General features: G+C 46.3%; 1 protein-coding gene across 10 annotated transcripts in view; it reads right to left on the reverse strand.

The window, feature by feature from the left end:
* Nucleotides 1–24,179, reverse strand: part of tns1b (tensin 1b) — a 1,628,779-nt gene that overhangs the window by 104,934 nt on the left and 1,499,666 nt on the right. The window lies entirely within an intron of this gene.

Genomic DNA, 24,179 nt, shown 5'->3' on the forward strand with positions numbered 1-24,179 from the left:
TGGAGACTGGAGGGAGGGAGGGGGAGGGTTTGGAGACTGGAGGGTCAGAGGGGGGAGGGTTTGGAGACTGGAGGGAGGGAGGGGGAGGGTTTGGAGACTGGAGGGTCAGAGGGGGGAGGGTTTGGAGACTGGAGGGTCAGAGGGGGAGGGTTTGGAGACTGGAGGGAGGGAGGGGGAGGGTTTGGAGACTGGAGGGAGGGAGGGGGAGGGTTTGGAGACTGGAGGGTCAGAGGGGGGAGGGTTTGGAGACTGGAGGGTCAGAGGGGGGAGGGTTTGGAGACTGGAGGGTCAGAGGGGGGAGGGTTTGGAGACTGGAGGGTCAGAGGGGGAGGGTTTGGAGACTGGAGGGTCAGAGGGGGAGGGTTTGGAGACTGGAGGGTCAGAGGGGGGAGGGTTTGGAGACTGGAGGGAGGGAGGGGGAGGGTTTGGAGACTGGAGGGATAGAGGGGGAGGGTATGGAGTATGGAGAGAGGGGTTTGGAAACTGGAGGGGGAGACATGGATAGAGGATTGGCTGACTGGCAGAAGACAGAGAGTGGGGGTAAAGGGGTCTTTTTCAGGATGGCAGCCGGTGACTAGTGGTGTGCCTCGGGGTCGGTGCTGGGACCACAACTTTTCACAAAATACATTAATGATCTGGAAGAAGGTACTGAAGGCACTGTTGATAAATTTGCAGATGATACAAAGATCTGTTGAGGGACCGGGAGCATTGAGGAAGCAGGCGGGCTGCAGAAGGACTTGGACGGGCTAGGAGTGTGGGCAATGAAGTGGCAGATGGAATACAATGTGGAAAAGTGTGAGGTTATGCACTTTGGAAGGAGGAATGGAGGCATAGATTATTTTCTAAATGGGGAAAGGCTGAGGAAATATGAAGCAAAAAGTGTCTTTGGAGTCCTGGTTGAGGATTCTCTTGAGGTTAATGTGCAGGTTCAGTCGGCAGTTAGGAAGGCAAATGCAATGTTAGCATTGAGTTTGAGAGAATCTAAGACCAGGGATGTACTTCTGAGGCTGTATAAGGCTCTGGTCAGCCCCCATTTGGTGTATTGTGAGCAGTTTTGGGCCCCGTATCTAAGGAAGGATGTGCTGGCCTTGGAAAGAGTCCAGAGGAGGTTCACAAGAATGATCCCCGGAATGAAGAACTTGTTGTATGAGGAACGGTTGAGGACTCTGAGTCTGTACTCGTTGGAGTTTAGAAGGATGAGGGGGGATCTTATTGAAACTTACAGGACACTGTGAGGCCTGGATAGAGTGGACGTGGAGAGGATGTTTCCACTTGTAGGAAAAACTAGAACCAGAGGACACAATCTCAGATTAAAGGGACGATCTTTTAAAACAGAGATGAGGAGGAATTTCTTCAGCCAGAGGGTGGTGAATCTGTGGAACTCTTTGCCGCAGAAGGCTGTGGAGGCCAAATCACTCAATGTACTTTAAGACAGAGAGAGATAGATTCCTGATTAATAAGGGGATCAGGGGTTATGGGGAGGAGGCAGAAGAATGGGGATGAGAAACATAACAACCATGATCGAATGGCGGAGCTGACGCAGTGGGTCGAATGGCCTAATTCTGCTCCTACATCTTATGTTCTTATGGTCCTGTGAGTGTATTTGTTCACCCTGAGTGCACTGGGTGGTTTTGAACACAGTGGATCGCTTTGAGTGTTCAGGATAGCTTTGAGCGTACTGGATTGCTTTGAGCGCATGGGTATATTTGATAGCTTTGAATGCAGAGGATAGCTTTGAGCGTGCAAGCTAGCTTTGAGCGTGCAAGATAGCTTTGAGCGTGCAAGATAGCTTTGAGCGTGCAAGATAGATTTGAGCGTGCAAGATAGCTTTGAGCGTGCAAGATAGCTTTGAGCGTGCAAGATAGCTTTGAGTGTGCAGGATAACTTTCAGCAGGCTGGATAGCTTTGAGCGTGCAAGATAGCTTTGAGCGTGCAAGATAGCTTTGAGCGTGCAAGATAGCTTTGAGCGTGCAAGATAGCTTTGAGCGTGCAGGATAACGTTCAGCAGGCTGGATAACTTTGTCTGGGTCAAGTCATAGAGTTATAGAATTTTACAGCACGGAAAGAGGCCCTTCCGTCCATCGCGTCCGCGCCGGCCATCAAACCCAATCTATTCTAATCCCATTTTCCAGCACTTAGTCCATAGCCTTGGCTGCTCTGGCATTTCAAATGCTCATCTGAATACTTCTTAAATGTTGTGAGGGTTCCCGCCTCTACCACCTTTAACGCAGCGAGTTCCAGATTCCCACCCCCCTCTGGGTGAAAAAGCTTTTCCTTACATCTTGTCTAAATCTCCTTCTCCTCAACTTAAATCTATGCCCCTTGGTTATTGACCCCTCTGCTAATGGGAAAACTATGTTGCTCTCCACCCTATCCATGTCCCTCCTAATTTTAGACACCTGAATCAGGTCTCCCCTCAGCCTTCTCTGCTCGAGGGAAAACAACCTCAGCCTAACCGGACTCTCTTCATAGACGGAATGCTCTAGCCCAGGCAACCCGCTGGTGAATCTCTTCTGCACCCTCTCCAGTGCAATCACTTCCTTCCTATAGTGCGGTGACCAGAACTGCGCACAGTACTCCAGCTATGGTCTAACCTGCGTTTTATACAGCTCCAGCATAACCTCCCTGCTCTTATATTCAACGCTTCGGTTAATAAAGGCAAGAATCCCATTGGCCTTCTTAACTACCTGATCTACCTGCACTGCTGTCTTCAGAGATCCGCCAACCTGCACACCAAGGTCCTTCTGATCCTCTCTACTTCCCAGGATCCGACCATTCATTGGATATTCCCTTCCCTTGTTAGTCCTCCCCAAATTCATCAACTCAGGCTTTTCATGGTTAAATTCCATTTGTCACTCTCCTGTCCATGTAACCGGTCCATCTACATCGCCTTGCAATCCAAGGCTTTGCTCTTCACTATTTACCACATTACCAATTTTTATGTCATCTATGAAATGACCTATCGTACCTCCTGCATTCACATCCAGATGATTAATGTGCACTGCTAACAGCAAGGGACCCAGCACCCGATCCCTGCGGAACACCACTGGACACCAGTCACAAAAACAACCTACGGCCATCACCTTCTGCCTCCTCCCACGAAGACAGTTTGGGATCCAGTTTGACAAATTGCCCTGTTACCCTTGGGCTCTTAGCTCCTTCATCAGCCTCCCATGTGGGACCTTGTCAAATAGGTTACTAAAGTCCATGTAGACGACCTGCATGTAAACTCCCGCACTACCTGCTCTGCACACTTTGTCACCTCCTTGAAAAATTCAATCAAATTTGTAAGATATGATCTCCCTTTGACAAAACCATGCTGACGGTCCTTGATTAATCCTCCCCTCGCCAAGTGGAGATTAATTCTGTCCCTCAGAATTTTTCCAGTAATTTCCCTACCACTGAGGTTAGACTCACTTTGATAGCCTTGAGTTCACTGGATAGATTTGAGTGTATTTGATAGCTTTGAATATGTTGGAGCTTAAGTGTGTTAGATAGCTTAGTTCATACTGGATAGCTTTGAGCACACTGGATAGCTGTGAGCACACTGGATAGCTTTGAGCACGCTGGATAGCTTTGAGCACACTGGATAGCTTAGTTCGTACTGGATAGCTTTGAGCACACTGGATAGCTGTGAGCACACTGGATATATTTGAGCACGCTGGATAGCTTTGAGCACACTGGATAGCTTTGAGCACACTGGATAGCTTTGAGCACACTGGATAGCTTTGAGCACGCTGGATAGCTTTGGGCACACTGGATAGCTTTGAGCACGCTGGATAGCTTTGAGCACACTGGATAGCTTTGAGCACACTGGATAGCTTTGAGCACGCTGGATAGCTTTGGACACACTGGATAGCTTTAAGCATGCTGGATAGCTGTGAGCACACTGGATAGCTTTGAGCACACTGGATAGCTGTGAGCACACTGGATAGCTTTGAGCACGCTGGATAGCTTTGAGCACACTAGATAGCTGTGAGCACACTGGATAGCTTTGAGCACGCTGGATAGCTTTGAGCACACTGGATAGCTTTGAGCACACTGGATAGCTTTGAGCAGGCAGGGTAGCTTAGAGCATGCTGAATAGCTTTGAGCACGGTGAATAGCTTTGAGCATGCTGGATAGATGGGAGCAAGCAGGGTAGCTTAGAGCATGCTGGATAGCTGTGAGCACACTGGATAGCTTTGAGCACACTGGATTACTTTGAGCACACTGGATAGCTTTGAGCACACTGGATAGCTTTGAGCACACTGGATAGCTTTGAGCACACTGGATAGCTTTGAGCACACTGGATAGCTTTGAGCATGCTGGGTAGCTTTGAGCACACTGGATAGCTTTGAGCACACTGGATAGCTATGAGCACACTGGATAGCTTTGAGCACACTGGATAGCTTTGAGCACACTGGATAGCTTTCAGTTTGCTGGATAGCTTGAGCACACTGGGCAGCCCGTAACAGCCTTCCCGAACAGGCGCCGGAATGTGGCGACTAGGGGCTTTTCACAGTCACTTCATTTGAAGCCTACTTGTGACAATAAGCGATTTTCATTTCATTTTCATTTCATTCATTTTCATTTTGGATAGCTTTGAGTGTGCTGGATAGCTTTGAGCACGCTGGATAGCTTTGAACACACTGGATGGCTTTGAACACACTGGATGGCTTTGAACACACTGGATTGCTTTGAACACACTGGATAGCTTTGAACACACTGGATGGCTTTGAACACACTGGATTGCTTTGAGCACACTGGATAGCTTTGAACACACTGGATGGCTTTGAGCACGCTGGATAGCTTTGAACACACTGGATGGCTTTGAACACACTGGATGGCTTTGAACACACTGGATTGCTTTGAACACACTGGATAGCTTTGAACACACTGGATGGCTTTGAACACACTGGATTGCTTTGAGCACACTGGATAGCTTTGAACACACTGGATGGCTTTGAACACACTGGATTGCTTTGAGCACACTGGATAGCTTTGAACACACTGGATTGCTTTGAGCACACTGGATAGCTTTGAACACACTGGATGGCTTTGAACACACTGGATGGCTTTGAACACACTGGATGGCTTTGAACACACTGGATTGCTTTGAGCACACTGGATAGCTTTGAACACACTGGATGGCTTTGAACACACTGGATGGCTTTGAACACACTGGATGGCTTTGAACACACTGGATTGCTTTGAGCACACTGGATAGCTTTGAGTGTGCTGGATAGGTTTGAACACACTGGATGGCTTTGAACACACTGGATGGCTTTGAGCACACTGGATAGCCTTCAGCGTGCAGGATAGCTTTGAGCACACTGGATAGCTCTGAGCATACTGGATAGCTTTCAGCACACTGGATAGCCTTGAGCACACTGGATAGCTTTGAGCACACTGGATAGCTTTCAGCACACTAGATAGCATTCAGCACAGTGGATAGCTTTCAGCATACTGGATAGCCTTGAGCACACTGGATAGCTTTGAGCACACTGGATAGCCTTGAGCATACTGGATAGCTTTCAGCACACTAGATAGCATTCAGCACAGTGGATAGCTTTCAGCATACTGGATAGCCTTGAGCACACTGGATAGCTTTGAGCACACTGGATAGCTTTGAGGACACTGGATAGCTTTCAGCACACTGGGTAGCTTTCAGCACACTGGGTAGCTTTGAGCACACTGGATAGCCTTGAGCACACTGGATAGCTTTGAGGACACTGGATAGCTTTGAGCACACTGGATAGCTTTGAGCACACTGGATAGCTTTGAGCACACTGGATAGCTTTGAGCACACTGAACAAAGAACAAAGAACAAAGAAAGTACAGCACAAGAACAGGCCCTTCGGCCCTCCAACCCCGCGCCGACCTTACTGCCCACCTGAACCAAACTCCTCTCCCTTCCGGGGTCCGTTTCCCTTTATTCCCATCCTATTTATGCATTTGTCAAGATGCCCCTTATACGTCACTATCGTCCCTGATTCCACCACCTCCTCCGGCAGCAGGTTTCAGGCACCCACCACCCTCTGTGTAAAAAACGTACCCCGGAAATCTCCTCTAAACCTTGCCCCTCACACCTTAAACCTATGCCCCCTAGTCATTGACCCCTTTACCCTGGGAAAAAGCCTCTGACTATCCACTCTGTCTATGCTCCTCATAATTTTGTAGACCTCTATGAGGTCGCCCCTCAACCTCCTTTGTTCCAGTGAGAACAACCAAGTTGATTCAACCGCTCCTCATAGCTAATGCCCTCCATACCAGGCAACATCCTGGTAAATCTCTTCTGCACCCTCTCTAAAGCCTCCACATCTTTCTGGTAGTGTGGCAACCAGAATTGAACACTATACTCCAAGTGTGGCCTAACTTAGGTTCTATATAGCTGCAACATGACTTGCCAATTTTTATACTCAATGCCCCGACCAATGACGGCAAGCATGCCGTATGTCTTCTTGACTACCTTCTCCACCTGTGTTGCCTCTTTCAGTGACCTGAGGACCTGTACACCAAGGTATCTCTGACTGTCAATACTCTTGAGGGTTCTACCATTCACTGTATATTCCCTCCCTGTATTAGACCTTCCAAAATGCATTACCTCACATTTGTCCAGATTAAACTCCATCTGCCATCTCTCCGCCCAAGTCTCCAAACAATCTAAATCCTGCTGTATCCTCTGACAGTCCTCATCGCCATCCGCAATTCCACCAACCTTTGTGTCATCTGCAAACTTACTAATCAGACCAGTTACATTTTCCTCCAAATCATTTATATATACTATGAACAGCAAAGGTCCCAGCACTGATCCCTGTGGAACACCACTGGTCACAGCCCTCCAATTAGAAAAGCATCCTTCCATTGCTACTCTCTGCCTTCTATGACCTAGCCAGTTCTGTATCCACCTTGCGAACTCACCTCTGATCCCGTGTGACTTCATCTTTTGTACCAATCTGCCATGAGGGACCTTGTCAAAGGCCTTACTGAAGTCCATGCAGACAACATCCACTGCACTACCTGCATCAATCATCTTTGTGACCTCCTCAAAAAACTCTATCAAGTTAGTGAGACACGACCTCCCCTTCACAAAACCATGTTGCCTCTCGCTAATACGACCACTTGCTTCCAAATGGGAGTAGATCCTGTCTCAAATAATTCTCTCCAGTATTTTCCCTACCACTGACGTAAGGCTGTAGTTCCCTGGATTATCCTTGCTACCCTTCTTAAACAAAGGAACAACATTGGCTATTCTCCAGTCCTCCGGGACATCACCTGAAGACAGTGAGGATCCAAAGATTTCTGTCAAGGCCTCAGCAATTTCCTCTCCAGCCTCCTTCAGTATTCTGGGGTAGATCCCATCAGGCCCTAGGGACTTATCTACCTTAATATTTTTCAAGACGCCCAACACCTCGTCTTTTTGGATCTCAATGTGACCCAGGCTATCTACACACCATTCTCCAGACTCAACAGCTACCAATTCCTTCTCTTTGGTAAATACTGATGCAAAGTATTAATTTAGTACCTCGCCCATTTCCTCTGGCTCTACACATAGATTCCCTTGCCTATCCTTCAGTGGGCCAACCCTTTCCCTGGCTACCCTCTTTCTTTTTATGTACGTGTAAAAAGCCTTGGGATTTTCCTTAACCCTATTTGCCAATGACTTTTCATGACCCCTTCTAGCCCTCCTGACTCCTTGCTTAAGTTCCTTCCTACTTTCCTTATATTCCACACACGCTTCTTCCTGGGGCAGGTTTAGCATACTGGGCTAAATCGCTGGCTTTTAAAGCAGACCAAAACAGGCCAGCAGCATGGTTCAATTCCTGTACCAGCCTCCCCGAACAGGCGCCAGAATGTGGCGACTAGGGGCTTTTCACAGTAACTTCATTTGAAGCCTACTTGTGACAATAAGTGTTTTTCATTTTTCATTTTCATTCCTGTTCCCAGCCTTCTGGCCCTGACAAATGCCTCCTTTTTCTTTTTGACGAGGCCTACAATATCTCTCGTTAACCAAGGTTCCCGAAAATTGCCGTATTTATCCTTCTTCCTCACAGGAACATGCCGGTCCTGAATTCCTTTCAACTGACACTTGAAAGCCTCCCACATGTCAGATGTTGATTTACCCTCAAACATCCACCCCCAATCTATGTTCTTCAGTTCCCGCCTAATATTGTTATAATTAGCCTTCCCCCAATTTAGCACATTCACCCTAGGACCACTCTTATCCTTGTCCACCAGCACTTTAAAACTTATTGAATTGTGGTCACTGTTACCGAAATGCTCCCCTACTGAAACTTCTCCCACCTGGCCGGGCTCATTCCCCAATACCAGGTCCAGTACCGCCCCTTCCCTAGTTGGACTGTCCACATATTGTTTTAAGAAGCCCTCCTGGATGCTCCTTACAAACTCCGCCCCGTCTAAGCCCCTGGCACTAAGTGAGTCCCAGTCAATATTGGGGAAGTTGAAGTCTCCCATCACAACAACCCGGTTGCTTTTTACTCCTTTCCAAAATCTGTCTACCTATTTGCTCCTCTATCTCCCGCTGGCTGTTGGGAGGCCTGTAGTAAACCCCCAACATTGTGACTGCACCCTTCTTATTCCTGATCTCTACCCATATAGCCTCACTGCCCTCTGAGGTGTCCTCCCGCAGTACAGCTGTGATATTCTCCCTAACCAGTAGCGCAACTCCGCCTCCCCTTTTACATCCCCCTCTATCCCTCCTGAAACATCTAAATCCTGGAACATTTAGCTGCCAATCCTGCCCTTCCCTCAACCAGGTCTCTGTTATGGCAACAACATCATAGTTCCAAGTACTAATCCAAGTTCTAAGTTCACCTGCCTTACCCGTTATACTTCTTGCATTAAAACATATGCACTTCAGGCCACCAGTCCCGTTGTTTTCAGCAACATCTCCCTGTCTGCTCTGCCTCAGAGCCATAGTGGCCCTATTCTCCAGTTCTCCCTCAATTGTTTCACCTTCTGACCTATTGCTCCTTTCCCAGCAGGCGGTAAAGAAGGCTAATGGTATGTTGGCCTTCATTGCGAGAGGTTTCGAGTATAGAAGCAGGGATGTGTTGCTGCCATTGTACAGGGCCTTGGTGAGGCCACACCTGGAGTATTGTGGGCAGTTTTGGTCTCCTTCTCTGAGGAAGGATGTTCTTGCTCTCGAGGGAGAGCAGCGAAGGTTTACCAGACTGATTCCAGGGATGGCGGGACTGTCGTATGAGGAGAGATTGTCCAGGTTGGGATTGTTCTCGCTGGAGTTCAGAAGAATGAGGGAGGATCTCATAGAGACTTATAAAATTCTAACAGGACTAGACAGGGTAGATGCAGGGAAGATGTTACCAATGACGGGTGTGTCCAGAACCAGGGGTCACAGCCTGAGGATTCAGGGTAAACCATTTCGGACAGAGATAAGGAGACATTTCTTCACCCAGAGAGTGGTGAGCCTGTGGAATTCATTCCCACAGGAAGTAGTTGATGCTGAAACATTGAATATATTCAAGAGTCGGCTGGATATAGCACTTGGGGAGAATGGGATCAAAGGCTATGGGGAGAAAGCAGGATCAGGCTATTGAGTTGGATGATCAGCCATGATGGTGATGAATGGCGGAGCAGGCTCGAAGGGCCAAAACATAGAACATAGAACATTACAGCGCAGTACAGGCCCTTCGGCCCTCGATGTTGCGCCGACCTGGGAAACCACTCTAAAGCCCATCTACACAATTCCCTTATCGTCCATATGTCTATCCAAGGACCATTTGAATGCCCTTCGTATTGGCAAGTCCACTACTGTTGCAGGCAGGGCATTCCACGCCCTTACTACTCTCTGTGTAAAGAACCTACCTCTGACATCTGTCTTATATCTATCTCCCCTCAATTTAAAGGTATGTCTCCTCATGCTAGACATCACCATCCGAGGAAAAAGGCTCTCACTGTCCACCCTATCCAATCCTCTGATCATCTTGTATGCCTCAATTAAGTCACCTCTTAACCTTCTTCTCTCTAACGAAAACAGCCTCAAGTCCCTCAGCCTTTCCTCATAAGATCTTCCCTCCATACCAGGCAACACTCTGGTAAATCTCCTCTGCACCCTTTCCAATGCTTCCACATCCTTCCTATAATGCAGCGACCAGAATTGTATGCAATACTCCAAATGCGGCCGTTCCAGAGTGTTGTATAGCTGCAACATGACCTCATGGTTCCGAAACTCAATCCCTCTACCAATAAAAGCTAACACACCGTACGCCTTCTTAACAACCCTGTCAACCTGGGTGGCAACTTTCAGGGATCTATGTACATGGACACCGAGATCTCTCTGCTCATCCACACTGCCAAGTATCTTACCATTAGCCCAGTACTCTGTCTTCCTGTTATTCCTTCCAAAATGAATCACCTCACACTTTTCTGCATTAAGCTCCATTTGCCACCTCTCAGCCCAGCGCTGCAGCTTATCTATGTCCCTCTATAACTTGTAACATCCTTCCACACTGTCCACAACTCCACTGACTTTAGTGTCATCTGCAAATTTACTCACCCATCCTTCTACGCCCTCCTCCAGGTCATTTATAAAAATGCCAAACAGCAGTGGCCCCAAAACAGATCCTTGTGGTACACCACTAGTAACTGGACTCCAGTCTGAACATTTCCCATCAACTACAACCCTTAGTCTTCTTCCAGCTAGCCAATTTCTGATCCAAACTGCTAAATCACCCTGAATCCCATGCCTCTGTATTTTCTGCAATAGCCTACCGTGGGGAACCTTATCAAACGCTTTACTGAAATCCATTTACACCACATCAACTGCTTTACCCTCATCCACCTGCTTGGTCACCGTCTCAAAGAACTCAATAAGGTTTGTGAGGCACGACCTAGCCTTCACAAAACCGTGTTGACTATCTCTCATCAAATTATTCCTTTCCAGATGATTATACATCCTATCTCTTATAAACCTTTCCAAGACTTTGCCCGCAAAAGAAGTAAGGCTCACTGGTCTATAGTTACTGGGGTTGTCTCTACTCCCCTTCTTGAACAAAGGGACAACATTTGCTATCCTCCAGTCTTCTGGCACTATTCCTGTAGACAAAGGTGACTTAAAGATCAAAGCCAAAAGCTCAGCAATCTCCTCCCTAGCTTCCCAGAGAATCCTAGGTTACAGGCCTCATCCTGCTCCTGTCTTCTATGTATGTATCTATGTACCAACCCCCCTGCCATATTAGAGCAAACTATATAGCTTTGAGCATACTGGATAGCTTTCGATGTGCTGGATAGCTTTGAGCACACTGGACAGCTTTCAGCACACTGGATAGCCTTGAGCACACTGGACAGCTTTGAGCTCACTGGATAGCTTTGAGCACACTGGATAGCTTTGAGCACACTGGATAGCTGTGAGCACACTGGATAGCTTTGAGCACACTAGATAGCTTGGAGCATGCTGGGTAGCTTTCAGCACACTGGATATCTTTGAGCACACTGGATAGCTGTGAGCACACTGGACAGCTTTGAGCACTCTGGATAACTGTGAGCACACTGGATAGCTTTGATCACACTGGATAGCTGTGAGCACACTGGATAGCTTTGATCACACTGGATAGCTTTGAGCATGCTGGATAGCTTTAAGCATGCTGGATAGGTTTAAGCGAGCAGGATAGGTTTAAGTGAGCGGGATGGATTTAAGTGAGCTGGATAGGTTTAAGTGAGCGGGATAGGTTAACGTGAGCTGGATAGGTTTAAGCATGTTGGATAGCTTTGAGCGTGTTGGATGTCTTTGAGCGTGTTGGATAGCTTTGAGCGTGTTGGATAGCTTTGAGTGTGCTGGATAGCTTTGAGCACATTCAGTACCTTTGAACACACTGGATATCTTTGAGAACACTGGATAGCTTTCAGCATGCTGGATAGTTTGAGCATATTGAATAGCTTTGAGTGCACTGGATAGCTTTGAGCACAGTGGATAACTTTGAGCACACTGGATAGCTTCGAGCACACTGGATAGCTTCGAGCATACTGGATAGCTTTCAGCGTGCTGGATAGCTTTGAGTGCACTGGATAGCTTTGAGCACAGTGGATAGCTTTGAGCACACTGGATAGCTTTGAGCATACTGGATAGCTTCGAGAACACTGGATAGCATTGAGCACACTGGATAGCTTTGAGCACACTGGATAACTTTGAGCACACTGGATAGCTATCAGCCTGCTGGATAGCTCAGAGCACATTGATAACTTTTAGCACACTGGACAGCTGTGAGCATACTGAGTAACTTTGAGCACATTGAATAGCTTTGAGCACACTGGATTGCTTTGAGCACACACGATAACTTTGAGCACACTGGATAGCTATCAGCCTGCTGGATAGCTTAGAGCATATTGGATAGCGTTAAGCACACTGGAACGCATTGAGCACATTGAATAGCTTTGAGCACACTGGATTGCTTTGAGCACACTGGATAACTTTTAGCACACTGGATAGCTGTGAGCACATTGAATAGCTTTGAGCACACTGGATAACTATGAGCACACTGGATTACTTTGAGCACACTGGGTAGCTTTGAGCACACTGGATTACTTTGAGCACTTTGGGTAGTTTTGAGCACCGAAACAAAAGCCATCTAACCTACACTATGCCATTATCATCCATATGTTTATCCAATAAACTTTTAAATGCCCTCAATGTTGGCGAGTTCACTACTGTAGCAGGTAGGGCATTCCACGGCCTCACTACTCTTTGCGTAAAGAACCTACCTCTGACCTCTGTCCTATATCTATTACCCCTCATTTTAAAGTTATGTCCCCTCGTGCCAGCCATATCCATCCGCGGGAGAAGGCTCTCACTGTCCACCCTATCCAACCCCCTGATCATTTTGTATGCCTCTATTAAGTCTCCTCTTAACCTTCTTCTCTCCAACGAAAACAACCTCAAGTCCATCAGCCTTTCCTCATAAGATTTTCCCTCCATACCAGGCAACATCCTGGTAAATCTCCTCTGCACCCGCTCCAAAGCCTCCACGTCCTTCCTATAATGCGGTGACCAGAACTGTACGCAATACTCCAAATGCGGCCGTACCAGAGTTCTGTACAGCTGCAACATGACCTCCCGACTCCGGAACTCAATCCCTCTACCAATAAAGGCCAACACTCCATAGGCCTTCTTCACAACCCTATCAACCTGGGTGGCAACTTTCAGGGATCTATGTACATGGACACCTAGATCCCTCTGCTCATCCACACTTTCAAGAACTTTACCATTAGCCAAATATTCCGCATTCCTGTTATTCCTTCCAAAGTGAATCACCTCACACTTCTCCACATTAAACTCCATTTGCCACCTCTCAGCCCAGCTCTGCAGCTTATCTATATCCTTCTGTAACCTGCTACATCCTTCCACACTATCGACAACACCACCGACTTTAGTATCGTCTGCAAATTTACTCACCCACCCTTCTGCGCCTTCCTCTAGGTCATTGATAAAAATGACAAACAGCAACGGCCCCAGAACAGATCCTTGTGGTACTCCACTTGTGACTGTACTCCATTCTGAACATTTCCCATCAACCACCACCCTCTGTCTTCTTTCAGCCAGCCAATTTCTGATCCACATCTCTAAATCACCCTCAATCCCCAGCCTCCGTATTTTTTGCAATAGCCTACCATGGGGAACCTTATCAAACGCTTTGCTGAAATCCATATACACCACATCAACTGCTCTACCCTCGTCTACCTGTTCAGTCACCTTCTCAAAGAACTCAATAAGGTTTGTGAGGCATGACCTACCCTTCACAAAGCCATGCTGACTATCCCTGATCATATTATTCCTATCTAGATGATTATAAATCTTGTCTCTTATAATCCCCTCCAAGACTTTACCCACTACAGACGTGAGGCTCACCGGTCTATAGTTTCCGGGGTTGTCTCTGCTCCCCTTTTTGAACAAAGGGACCACATTTGCTGTCCTCCAGTCCTCTGGCACTATTCCTGTAGCCAATGATGACATAAAAATCAAAGCCAAAGGTCCAGCAATCTCTTCCCTGGCCTCCCATAGAATCCTAGGATAAATCCCATCAGGTCCCGGGGACTTATCTATTTTCAGCCTGTCCAGAATTGCCAACACCTCTTCCCTACGTACCTCAATGCCATCTATTCTATTAGCCTGGGGCTCAGCATTCTCCTCCACAACATTATCTTTTTCCTGAGTGAATACTGACGAAAAATATTCATTTAGTATCTCGCCTATCTCTTCAGACTCCACACACAATTTCCCATCCCTGTCCTTGACTGGTCCTACTCTTTCCCTAGTCGTTCGCTTATTCCTGACATACCTATAGAAAGCTTTTGGGTTTTCCTTGATCCTTCCTGCCAAATACTTCTCATGTCCCCTCCTTGCTCGTCTTAGCTCTCTCTTTAGATCCTTCCTCGCTACCTTGTAACTATCAATCGCCCCAACTGAAACTTCACACCTCATCTTCACATAGGCCTCCTTCTTCCTCTTAACAAGAGATTCCACTTCCTTGGTAAACCACGGTTCCCTCGCTCGATGCCTTCCTCCCTGTCTGACCGGTACATACTTATCAAGAACACGCAGTAGCTGATCCTTGAACAAGCCCCACTTATCCAGTGTGCCCAACACTTGCAGCCTACTTCTCCACCTTATCCCCCCCAAGTCACGTCTAATGGCATCATAATTGCCCTTCCCCCAGCTATGACTCTTGCCCTGCGGTGTATACTTATCCCTTTCCATCATTAACGTAAACATCACCGAATTGTGGTCACTGTCCCCAAAGTGCTCTCCTACCTCCAAATCCAACACCTGGCCTGGTTCATTACCCAAAACCAAATCCAACGTGGCCTCGCCTCTTGTTGGCCTGTCAACATATTGTTTCAGGAAACCCTCCTGCACACACTGTACAAAAAACGACCCATCTATTGTACTCAAACTATATCTTTTCCAGTCAATATTTGGAAAGTTAAAGTCTCCCATAATAACTACCCTGTTACTTTCGCTCATATCCAGAATCATCTTCGCCATCCTTTCCTCTACATCCCTAAAACTATTAGGAGGACTATAAAAAACTCCCAACAGGGTGACCTCTCCTTTCCTGTTTCTAACTTCAGCCCATACTACCTCGGAAGAAGAGTCCCCATCTAGCATCCTCTCCGCCACCGTAATACTGCTGTTGACTAGCAGCGCCACACCTCCCCCTCTTTTGCCTCCTTCTCTGAGCTTACTAAAACACCTAAACCCCGGAACCTGCAACATCCATTCCTGTCCCTGCTCTATCCATGTCATATCCATGGATAGCTTCGAGCATACTGGAGAGCTTTCAGCGTGCTGGATAGCTTTGAGTGCACTGGATAGCTTTGAGCACAGTGGATAGCTTTGAGCACACTGGATAGCTTTGAGCATACTGGATAGCTTCGAGAACACAGGGTAGCTTTGAGCACACTGGATAGCTTTGAGCACACTGGACAACTTTGAGCACACTGGATAGCTATCAGCCTGCTGGATAGCTCAGAGCACATTGGATAACTTTTAGCACACTGGACAGCTGTGAGCACACTGAGTAACTTTGAGCACATTGAATAGCTTTGAGCACACTGGATTGCTTTGAGCACACACGATAACTTTGAGCACACTGGATAGCTATCAGCCTGATGGATAGCTTAGAGCATATTGGATAGCTTTAAGCACACTGGAAAGCATTGAGCACATTGAATAGCTTTGAGCACACTGGATTGCTTTGAGCACACTGGATAACTTTTAGCACACTGGATAGCTGTGAGCACATTGAATAGCTTTGAGCACACTGGATAACTATGAGCACACTGGATTACTTTGAGCACACTGGGTAGCTTTGAGCACACTGGATTACTTTGAGCAAATTGGGTAGTTTTGAGCTCACTGGATTATTTTGAGCACACTGGATAGCTTTCAGCATACTGGATTACTTTGAGCACACTGGGTAGCTTTGAGCACACTGGATAGCTTTGAGCACGCTAGATAGTTCTGAGCACACTAGAAAGAATCATATAATTAATAGTGTAGAACAAGTCCATTCAGCACATCGAGTCTGCACAGGCCCTTGGAAAGAGCACCCTACTTAAGACCATGCCTCCACCCCATCCCCGTAACACCACATAACGGTTTGGACACTAAAGGGCAATTTATCATGGCCGATCCACCTAATCTGCACATCTTTGGACTGTGGGAGGAAACCGGAGTACCCGGAGGAAACCCACGCAGACACGGAGAAAGAGTGCATAATCCGCGCAAACAGTGTCCCAAGGCGGGAATCGAACACCGTTCCCTGGATCGGAGAGGCAGCAGTGCGAACCACTGTACTACTGGGCTGCCCTGATAGCTTTGAGCACACTGGATAGTTTTGGGTGTGCTGGATCGTTCTGAGAGTGTTGGATAATGAGCTGGATAATTCAGAGTGAGCTGGATAGCACTGAGTGTGTTGGATAGTTCTGAGTGTGTTGGATAGTTCTGAGTGTGTTGGATAGTTCTGAGTATTCTGGATAGTTCTGAGTGAGCTGGATTGTTCTGAGTGTGTTGGATAGTTCTGAGTGAGCTGGATAGTTCTGAGTGAGCTGGATAGTTCTGAGTGAGCTGGATAGTTCTGAGTGTGTTGGATAGCTCTGAGTGTGTTGGATAGTTCTGAGTGTGTTGGATAGTTCTGAGTGTGTTGGATAGTTCTGAGTATTCTGGATAGTTCTGAGTGAGCTGGATAGTTCTGAGTGTGTTGGATAGCTCTGAGTGAGCTGGATAGTTCTGAGTGTGTTGGATAGTTCTGAGTGTGTTGGATAGTTCTGAGTGTGTTGGATAGTTCTGATTGTGTTGGATAGTTCTGATTGTGTTGGATAGTTCTGAGTGTGCTGGATAGTTCTGAGTGTGTTGGATAGTTCTGAGTGTGCTGGATAGTTCTGAGTGAGCTGGATAGTTCTGAGTGAGCTGGATAGTTCTGAGTGAGCTGGATAGTTCTGAATGTGTTGGATAGTTCTGAGTGTGTTGGATAGTTCTGAGTGAGCTGGATAGTTCTGAGTGTGCTGGATAGTTCTGAGTGTGTTGGATAGTTCTGAGTGTGTTGGATAGTTCTGAGTGTGTTGGATAGTTCTGTGTGTGTTGGATAGTTCTGAGTGTGTTGGATAGTTCTGAGTGTGCTGGATAGTTCTGTGTGTGCTGGATAGTTCTGAGTGAGCTGGATAGTTCTGAGTGAGCTGGATAGTTCTGAGTGTGCTGGATAGTTCTGAGTGTGTTGGATAGTTCTGAGTGTGTTGGATAGTTCTGAGTGTGCTGGATAGTTCTGAGTGAGCTGGATAGTTCTGAGTGAGCTGGATAGTTCTGAGTGTGCTGGATAGTTCTGAGTGTGTTGTATAGTTCTGAGTGAGCTGGATAGTTCTGAGTGAGCTGGATAGTTCTGAGTGAGCTGGATAGTTCTGAGTGAGCTGGATAGTTCTGAGTGAGCTGGATAGTTCTGAGTGTGCTGGATAGTTCTGAGTGTTCTGGATAGTTCTGAGTGTGTTGGATAGTTCTGAGTGTGTTGGATAGTTCTGAGTGTGCTGGATAGTTCTGAGTGTTCTGGATAGTTCTGAGTGTGTTGGATAGTTCTGAGTGTGTTGGATAGTTCTGAGTGTGTTGGATAGTTCTGAGTGTGTTGGATAGTTCTGAGTGTGCTGGATAGTTCTGAGTATTCTGGATAGTTCTGAGTGAGCTGGATAGTTCTGAGTGTGTTGGATAGTTCTGCGTGAGCTGGATAGTTCTGAGTGTGTTGGATACTATCTTAGTGTTCTGGATATTTATGAGTGTGTTGGATAGTTCTGAGTGAGCTGGATGGTTCTGAGTGAGCTGGATAGTTCTCAGTGTGTTGGATACTATCTTAGTGTTCTGGATAGTTATGAGTGTGTTGGAGAGTTCTGAGTGAGCTGGATAGTTCTGAGTGAGCTGGATAGTTCTGAGTGTGTTGGATAGTTCTGAGTGTGTTGGATACTATCTTAGTGTTCTGGATAGTTATGAGTGTGTTGGATAGTTCTGAGTGTGCTGGATAGTTCTGAGTGAGCTGGATAGTTCTGAGTGAGTTGGATAGTTCTGAGTGTGTTGGATAGTTCTGAGTGAGCTGGATAGTTCTGAGTGAGCTGGATAGTTCTGTGTGTGTTGGAGAGTTCTGAGTGTGTTGGATAGTTCTGAGTGTGTTTGATAGTTCTGAGTGTGTTGGATAGTTCTGAGTGAGCTGGATATTTCTGAGTGTGCTGGATAGTACTGAGTGAGCTGGATAGTTCTGAGTGAGCTGGATAGTTCTGAGTGTGTTGGATACTATCTTAGTGTTCTGGATAGTTCTGAGTGTGTTGGATAGTTCTGAGTGTGCTGGATAGTTCTGAGTGAGCTGGATAGTTCTGAGTATGTTGGATAGTTCTGAGTGAGCTGGATAGTTCTGAGTGAGCTGGATAGTTCTGAGTGTGTTGGATAGTTCTGAGTGATCTGGATAGTTCTGAGTGAGCTGGATAGTTCTGAGTGACCTGAATAGTTCTGAGTGAGCTGGATGGTTCTGAGTGAGCTGTATAGTTCTGTGTGTGTTGGATAGTTCTGCGTGAGCAGTATAGTCCTGAGAGAGCTAGATAGTTCTGAGCGAGCTAGATAGTTCTGAGTGTGTTGGATAGTTCTGAGTGAGCTGTATAGTTCTGTGTTTGTTGGATAGTTCTGAGTGACCTGAATAGTTCTGAGTGAGCTGGATGGTTCTGAGTGAGCTGTATAGTTCTGTGTGTGTTGGATAGTTCTGCGTGAGCAGTATAGTTCTGAGCGAGCTAGATAGTTCTGAGTGAGCTGGATAGTTCTGAGTGTGTTGGATAGTTCTGAGTGTGTTGGATAGTTCTGAGTGTGCTGGACAGTTCTGAGTGTGTTGGATAGTTCTGAGTGAGCTGGATAGTTCTGTGTGTGTTGGATAGTTCTGAGTGAGCTGGATAGTTCTGAGGGAGCTGGATAGTTCTGAGTGTGTTGGATAGTTCTGAGTGTGTTGGATAGTTCTGAGTGTGTTGGATAGTTCTGAGTGAGCTGGATAGTTCTGAGTGTGCTGGATAGTTCTGAGTGTGTTGGATAGTTCTGAGTGAGCTGGATAGTTCTGAGTGTGTTGGATACTATCTTAGTGTTCTGGATAGTTCTGAGTATTCTGGATAGTTCTGAGTGAGCTGGATAGTTCTGAGTGTGTTGGATAGCTCTGAGTGAGCTGGATAGTTCTGAGTGTGTTGGATAGTTCTGAGTGTGTTGGATAGTTCTGAGTGTGTTGGATAGTTCTGATTGTGTTGGATAGTTCTGATTGTGTTGGATAGTTCTGAGTGTGCTGGATAGTTCTGAGTGTGTTGGATAGTTCTGAGTGTGCTGGATAGTTCTGAGTGAGCTGGATAGTTCTGAGTGAGCTGGATAGTTCTGAGTGAGCTGGATAGTTCTGAATGTGTTGGATAGTTCTGAGTGTGTTGGATAGTTCTGAGTGAGCTGGATAGTTCTGAGTGTGCTGGATAGTTCTGAGTGTGTTGGATAGTTCTGAGTGTGTTGGATAGTTCTGAGTGTGTTGGATAGTTCTGTGTGTGTTGGATAGTTCTGAGTGTGTTGGATAGTTCTGAGTGTGCTGGATAGTTCTGTGTGTGCTGGATAGTTCTGAGTGAGCTGGATAGTTCTGAGTGAGCTGGATAGTTCTGAGTGTGCTGGATAGTTCTGAGTGTGTTGGATAGTTCTGAGTGTGTTGGATAGTTCTGAGTGTGCTGGATAGTTCTGAGTGAGCTGGATAGTTCTGAGTGAGCTGGATAGTTCTGAGTGTGCTGGATAGTTCTGAGTGTGTTGTATAGTTCTGAGTGAGCTGGATAGTTCTGAGTGAGCTGGATAGTTCTGAGTGAGCTGGATAGTTCTGAGTGAGCTGGATAGTTCTGAGTGAGCTGGATAGTTCTGAGTGTGCTGGATAGTTCTGAGTGTTCTGGATAGTTCTGAGTGTGTTGGATAGTTCTGAGTGTGTTGGATAGTTCTGAGTGTGCTGGATAGTTCTGAGTGTTCTGGATAGTTCTGAGTGTGTTGGATAGTTCTGAGTGTGTTGGATAGTTCTGAGTGTGTTGGATAGTTCTGAGTGTGTTGGATAGTTCTGAGTGTGCTGGATAGTTCTGAGTATTCTGGATAGTTCTGAGTGAGCTGGATAGTTCTGAGTGTGTTGGATAGTTCTGCGTGAGCTGGATAGTTCTGAGTGTGTTGGATACTATCTTAGTGTTCTGGATATTTATGAGTGTGTTGGATAGTTCTGAGTGAGCTGGATGGTTCTGAGTGAGCTGGATAGTTCTCAGTGTGTTGGATACTATCTTAGTGTTCTGGATAGTTATGAGTGTGTTGGAGAGTTCTGAGTGAGCTGGATAGTTCTGAGTGAGCTGGATAGTTCTGAGTGTGTTGGATAGTTCTGAGTGTGTTGGATACTATCTTAGTGTTCTGGATAGTTATGAGTGTGTTGGATAGTTCTGAGTGTGCTGGATAGTTCTGAGTGAGCTGGATAGTTCTGAGTGAGTTGGATAGTTCTGAGTGTGTTGGATAGTTCTGAGTGAGCTGGATAGTTCTGAGTGAGCTGGATAGTTCTGTGTGTGTTGGAGAGTTCTGAGTGTGTTGGATAGTTCTGAGTGTGTTTGATAGTTCTGAGTGTGTTGGATAGTTCTGAGTGAGCTGGATATTTCTGAGTGTGCTGGATAGTACTGAGTGAGCTGGATAGTTCTGAGTGAGCTGGATAGTTCTGAGTGTGTTGGATACTATCTTAGTGTTCTGGATAGTTCTGAGTGTGTTGGATAGTTCTGAGTGTGCTGGATAGTTCTGAGTGAGCTGGATAGTTCTGAGTATGTTGGATAGTTCTGAGTGAGCTGGATAGTTCTGAGTGAGCTGGATAGTTCTGAGTGTGTTGGATAGTTCTGAGTGATCTGGATAGTTCTGAGTGAGCTGGATAGTTCTGAGTGACCTGAATAGTTCTGAGTGAGCTGGATGGTTCTGAGTGAGCTGTATAGTTCTGTGTGTGTTGGATAGTTCTGCGTGAGCAGTATAGTCCTGAGAGAGCTAGATAGTTCTGAGCGAGCTAGATAGTTCTGAGTGTGTTGGATAGTTCTGAGTGAGCTGTATAGTTCTGTGTTTGTTGGATAGTTCTGAGTGACCTGAATAGTTCTGAGTGAGCTGGATGGTTCTGAGTGAGCTGTATAGTTCTGTGTGTGTTGGATAGTTCTGCGTGAGCAGTATAGTTCTGAGCGAGCTAGATAGTTCTGAGTGAGCTGGATAGTTCTGAGTGTGTTGGATAGTTCTGAGTGTGTTGGATAGTTCTGAGTGTGCTGGACAGTTCTGAGTGTGTTGGATAGTTCTGAGTGAGCTGGATAGTTCTGTGTGTGTTGGATAGTTCTGAGTGAGCTGGATAGTTCTGAGGGAGCTGGATAGTTCTGAGTGTGTTGGATAGTTCTGAGTGTGTTGGATAGTTCTGAGTGTGTTGGATAGTTCTGAGTGAGCTGGATAGTTCTGAGTGTGCTGGATAGTTCTGAGTGTGTTGGATAGTTCTGAGTGAGCTGGATAGTTCTGAGTGTGTTGGATACTATCTTAGTGTTCTGGATAGTTCTGAGTGTGTTGGATAGTTCTGAGTGAGCTGGATAGTTCTGAGTGAGCTGGATAGTTCTGAGTGTGTTGGATAGTTCTGACTGTTCTGGATAGTTCAGGGTGTGCTGGTTAGTTCTGAGTGTGTTGGATAGTTCTGAGTGTGTTGGATAGTTCTGAGTGTGCTGGATAGTTCTGAGTGTGTTGGATAGTTCTGAGTGAGCTGGATAGTTCTGAGTGTGTTGGATAGTTCTGACTGTTCTGGATAGTTCAGGGTGTGCTGGTTAGTTCTGAGTGTGCTGGATAGTTCTGAGTGTGTTGGATAGTTCTGAGTGTGCTGGATAGTTCTGAGTGTGTTGGATAGTTCTGAGTGTGTTGGATAGTTCTGAGTGTGTTGGATAGTTCTGAGTGTGTTGGATAGTTCTGAGTGTGCTGGATAGTTCTGAGTGTGTTGGATAGTTCTGAGTGTGTTGGATAGTTCTGAGTGTGTTGGATAGTTCTGAGTGTGTTGGATAGTTCTGAGTGAGCTGGATAGTTCTGAGTGTGCTGGATAGTTCTGAGTGTGTTGGATAGTTCTGAGTGTGTTGGATAGTTCTGAGTGTGCTGGATAGTTCTGAGTGTGCTGGATAGTTCTGAGTGTGTTGGATAGTTCTGAGTGTGCTGGATATTTCTGAGTGTGTTGGATAGTTCTGAGTGTGTTGGATAGTTCTGAGTGTGTTGGATAGTTCTGACTGTTCTGGATAGTTCTGAGTGTGTTGGATAGTTCTGAGTGTGTTGGATAGTTCTGACTGTTCTGGATAGTTCTGAGTGTGTTGGATACTTCTGAGTGTGTTGGATAGTTCTGAGTGTGCTGGATAGTTCTGAGTGTGTTGGATAGTTCTGAGTGTGTTGGATAGTTCTGAGTGTGTTGGATAGTTCTGAGTGTGTTGGATAGTTCTGAGTGTGCTGGATAGTTCTGAGTGTGTTGGATAGTTCTGAGTGTGCTGGATAGTTCTGAGTGTGTTGGATAGTTCTGAGTGTGCTGGATAGTTCTGAGTGTGTTGGATAGTTCTGAGTGTGTTGGATAGTTCTGAGTGTGCTGGATAGTTCTGAGTGTGTTGGATAGTTCTGTGTGTGTTGGATAGTTCTGAGTGTGCTGGATAGTTCTGAGTGTGTTGGATAGTTCTGACTGTTCTGGATAGTTCAGGGTGTTTTGGTTAGTGCTGAGTGTGCTGGATAGTTCTGAGTGTGTTGGATAGTTCTGATTGTGTTGGATAGTTCTGAGTGTGCTGGATAGTTCTGAGTGTGTTGGATAGTTCTGAGTGTGTTGGATAGTTCTGAGTGTGTTGGATAGTTCTGAGTGTGTTGGATAGTTCTGAGTGTGCTGGATAGTTCTGAGTGTGTTGGATAGTTCTGAGTGTGTTGGATAGTTCTGAGTGTGTTGGATAGTTCTGAGTGAGCTGGATAGTTCTGAGTGTGTTGGATAGTTCTGAGTGTGTTGGATAGTTCTGAGTGTGTTGGATAGTTCTGAGTGTGCTGGATAGTTCAGGGTGTGCTGGTTAGTTCTGAGTGAGCTGGATAGTTCTGAGTGTGCTGGATAGTTCTGAGTGAGCTGGATAGTTCTGAGTGTGTTGGATAGTTCTGAGTGAGCTGGATAGTTCTGAGTGAGCTGGATAGTTCTGAGTGTGTTGGATACTATCTTAGTGTTCTGGATAGTTCTGAGTGTGTTGGATAGTTCTGAGTGTGTTGGATAGTTCTGAGTGTGCTGGATAGTTCTGAGTGTGTTGGATAGTTCTGACTGTTCTGGATAGTTCAGGGTGTTTTGGTTCGTGCTGAGTGTGCTGGATAGTTCTGAGTGTGTTGGATAGTTCTGAGTGTGTTGGATAGTTCTGAGTGTGCTGGATAGTTCTAAGTGTGTTGGATAGTTCTGAGTGTGTTGGATAGTTCTGAGTGTGTTGGATAGTTCTGAGTGTGTTGGATAGTTCTGAGTGTGCTGGATAGTTCTGAGTGTGTTGGATAGTTCTGAGTGTGTTGGATAGTTCTGAGTGTGTTGGATAGTTCTGAGTGTGTTGGATAGTTCTGAGTGTGTTGGATAGTTCTGAGTGTGCTGGATAGTTCTGAGTGTGTTGGATAGTTCTGAGTGTGTTGGATAGTTCTGAGTGTGTTGGATAGTTCTGAGTGAGCTGGATAGTTCTGAGTGTGTTGGATAGTTCTGAGTGTGTTGGATAGTTCTGAGTGAGCTGGATAGTTCTGAGTGTGTTGGATAGTTCTGAGTGTGCTGGATAGTTCTGAGTGTGTTGGATAGTTCTGAGTGAGCTGGATAGTTCTGAGTGTGCTGGATGGTTCTGAGTGTGCTGGATAGTTCTGAGTGAGCTGGAGAGTTCTGAGTGTGTTGGATAGTTCTGAGTGTGCTGGATAGTTCTGAGTGTGTTGGATAGTTCTGAGTGTGTTGGATAGTTCTGAGTGTGCTGGATGGTTCTGAGTGAGCTGGATAGTTCTGAGTGAGCTGGATAGTTCTGAGTGAGCTGGAGAGTTCTGAGTGTGTTGGATAGTTCTGAGTGTGTTGGATAGTTCTGAGTGTGCTGGATGGTTCTGAGTGAGCTGGATAGTTCTGAGTGAGCTGGATAGTTCTGAGTGAGCT

This window comes from Scyliorhinus torazame, chromosome 2 (assembly GCF_047496885.1).
Source record: "Scyliorhinus torazame isolate Kashiwa2021f chromosome 2, sScyTor2.1, whole genome shotgun sequence".
Taxonomy (NCBI): Eukaryota; Metazoa; Chordata; class Chondrichthyes; order Carcharhiniformes; family Scyliorhinidae; genus Scyliorhinus; species Scyliorhinus torazame.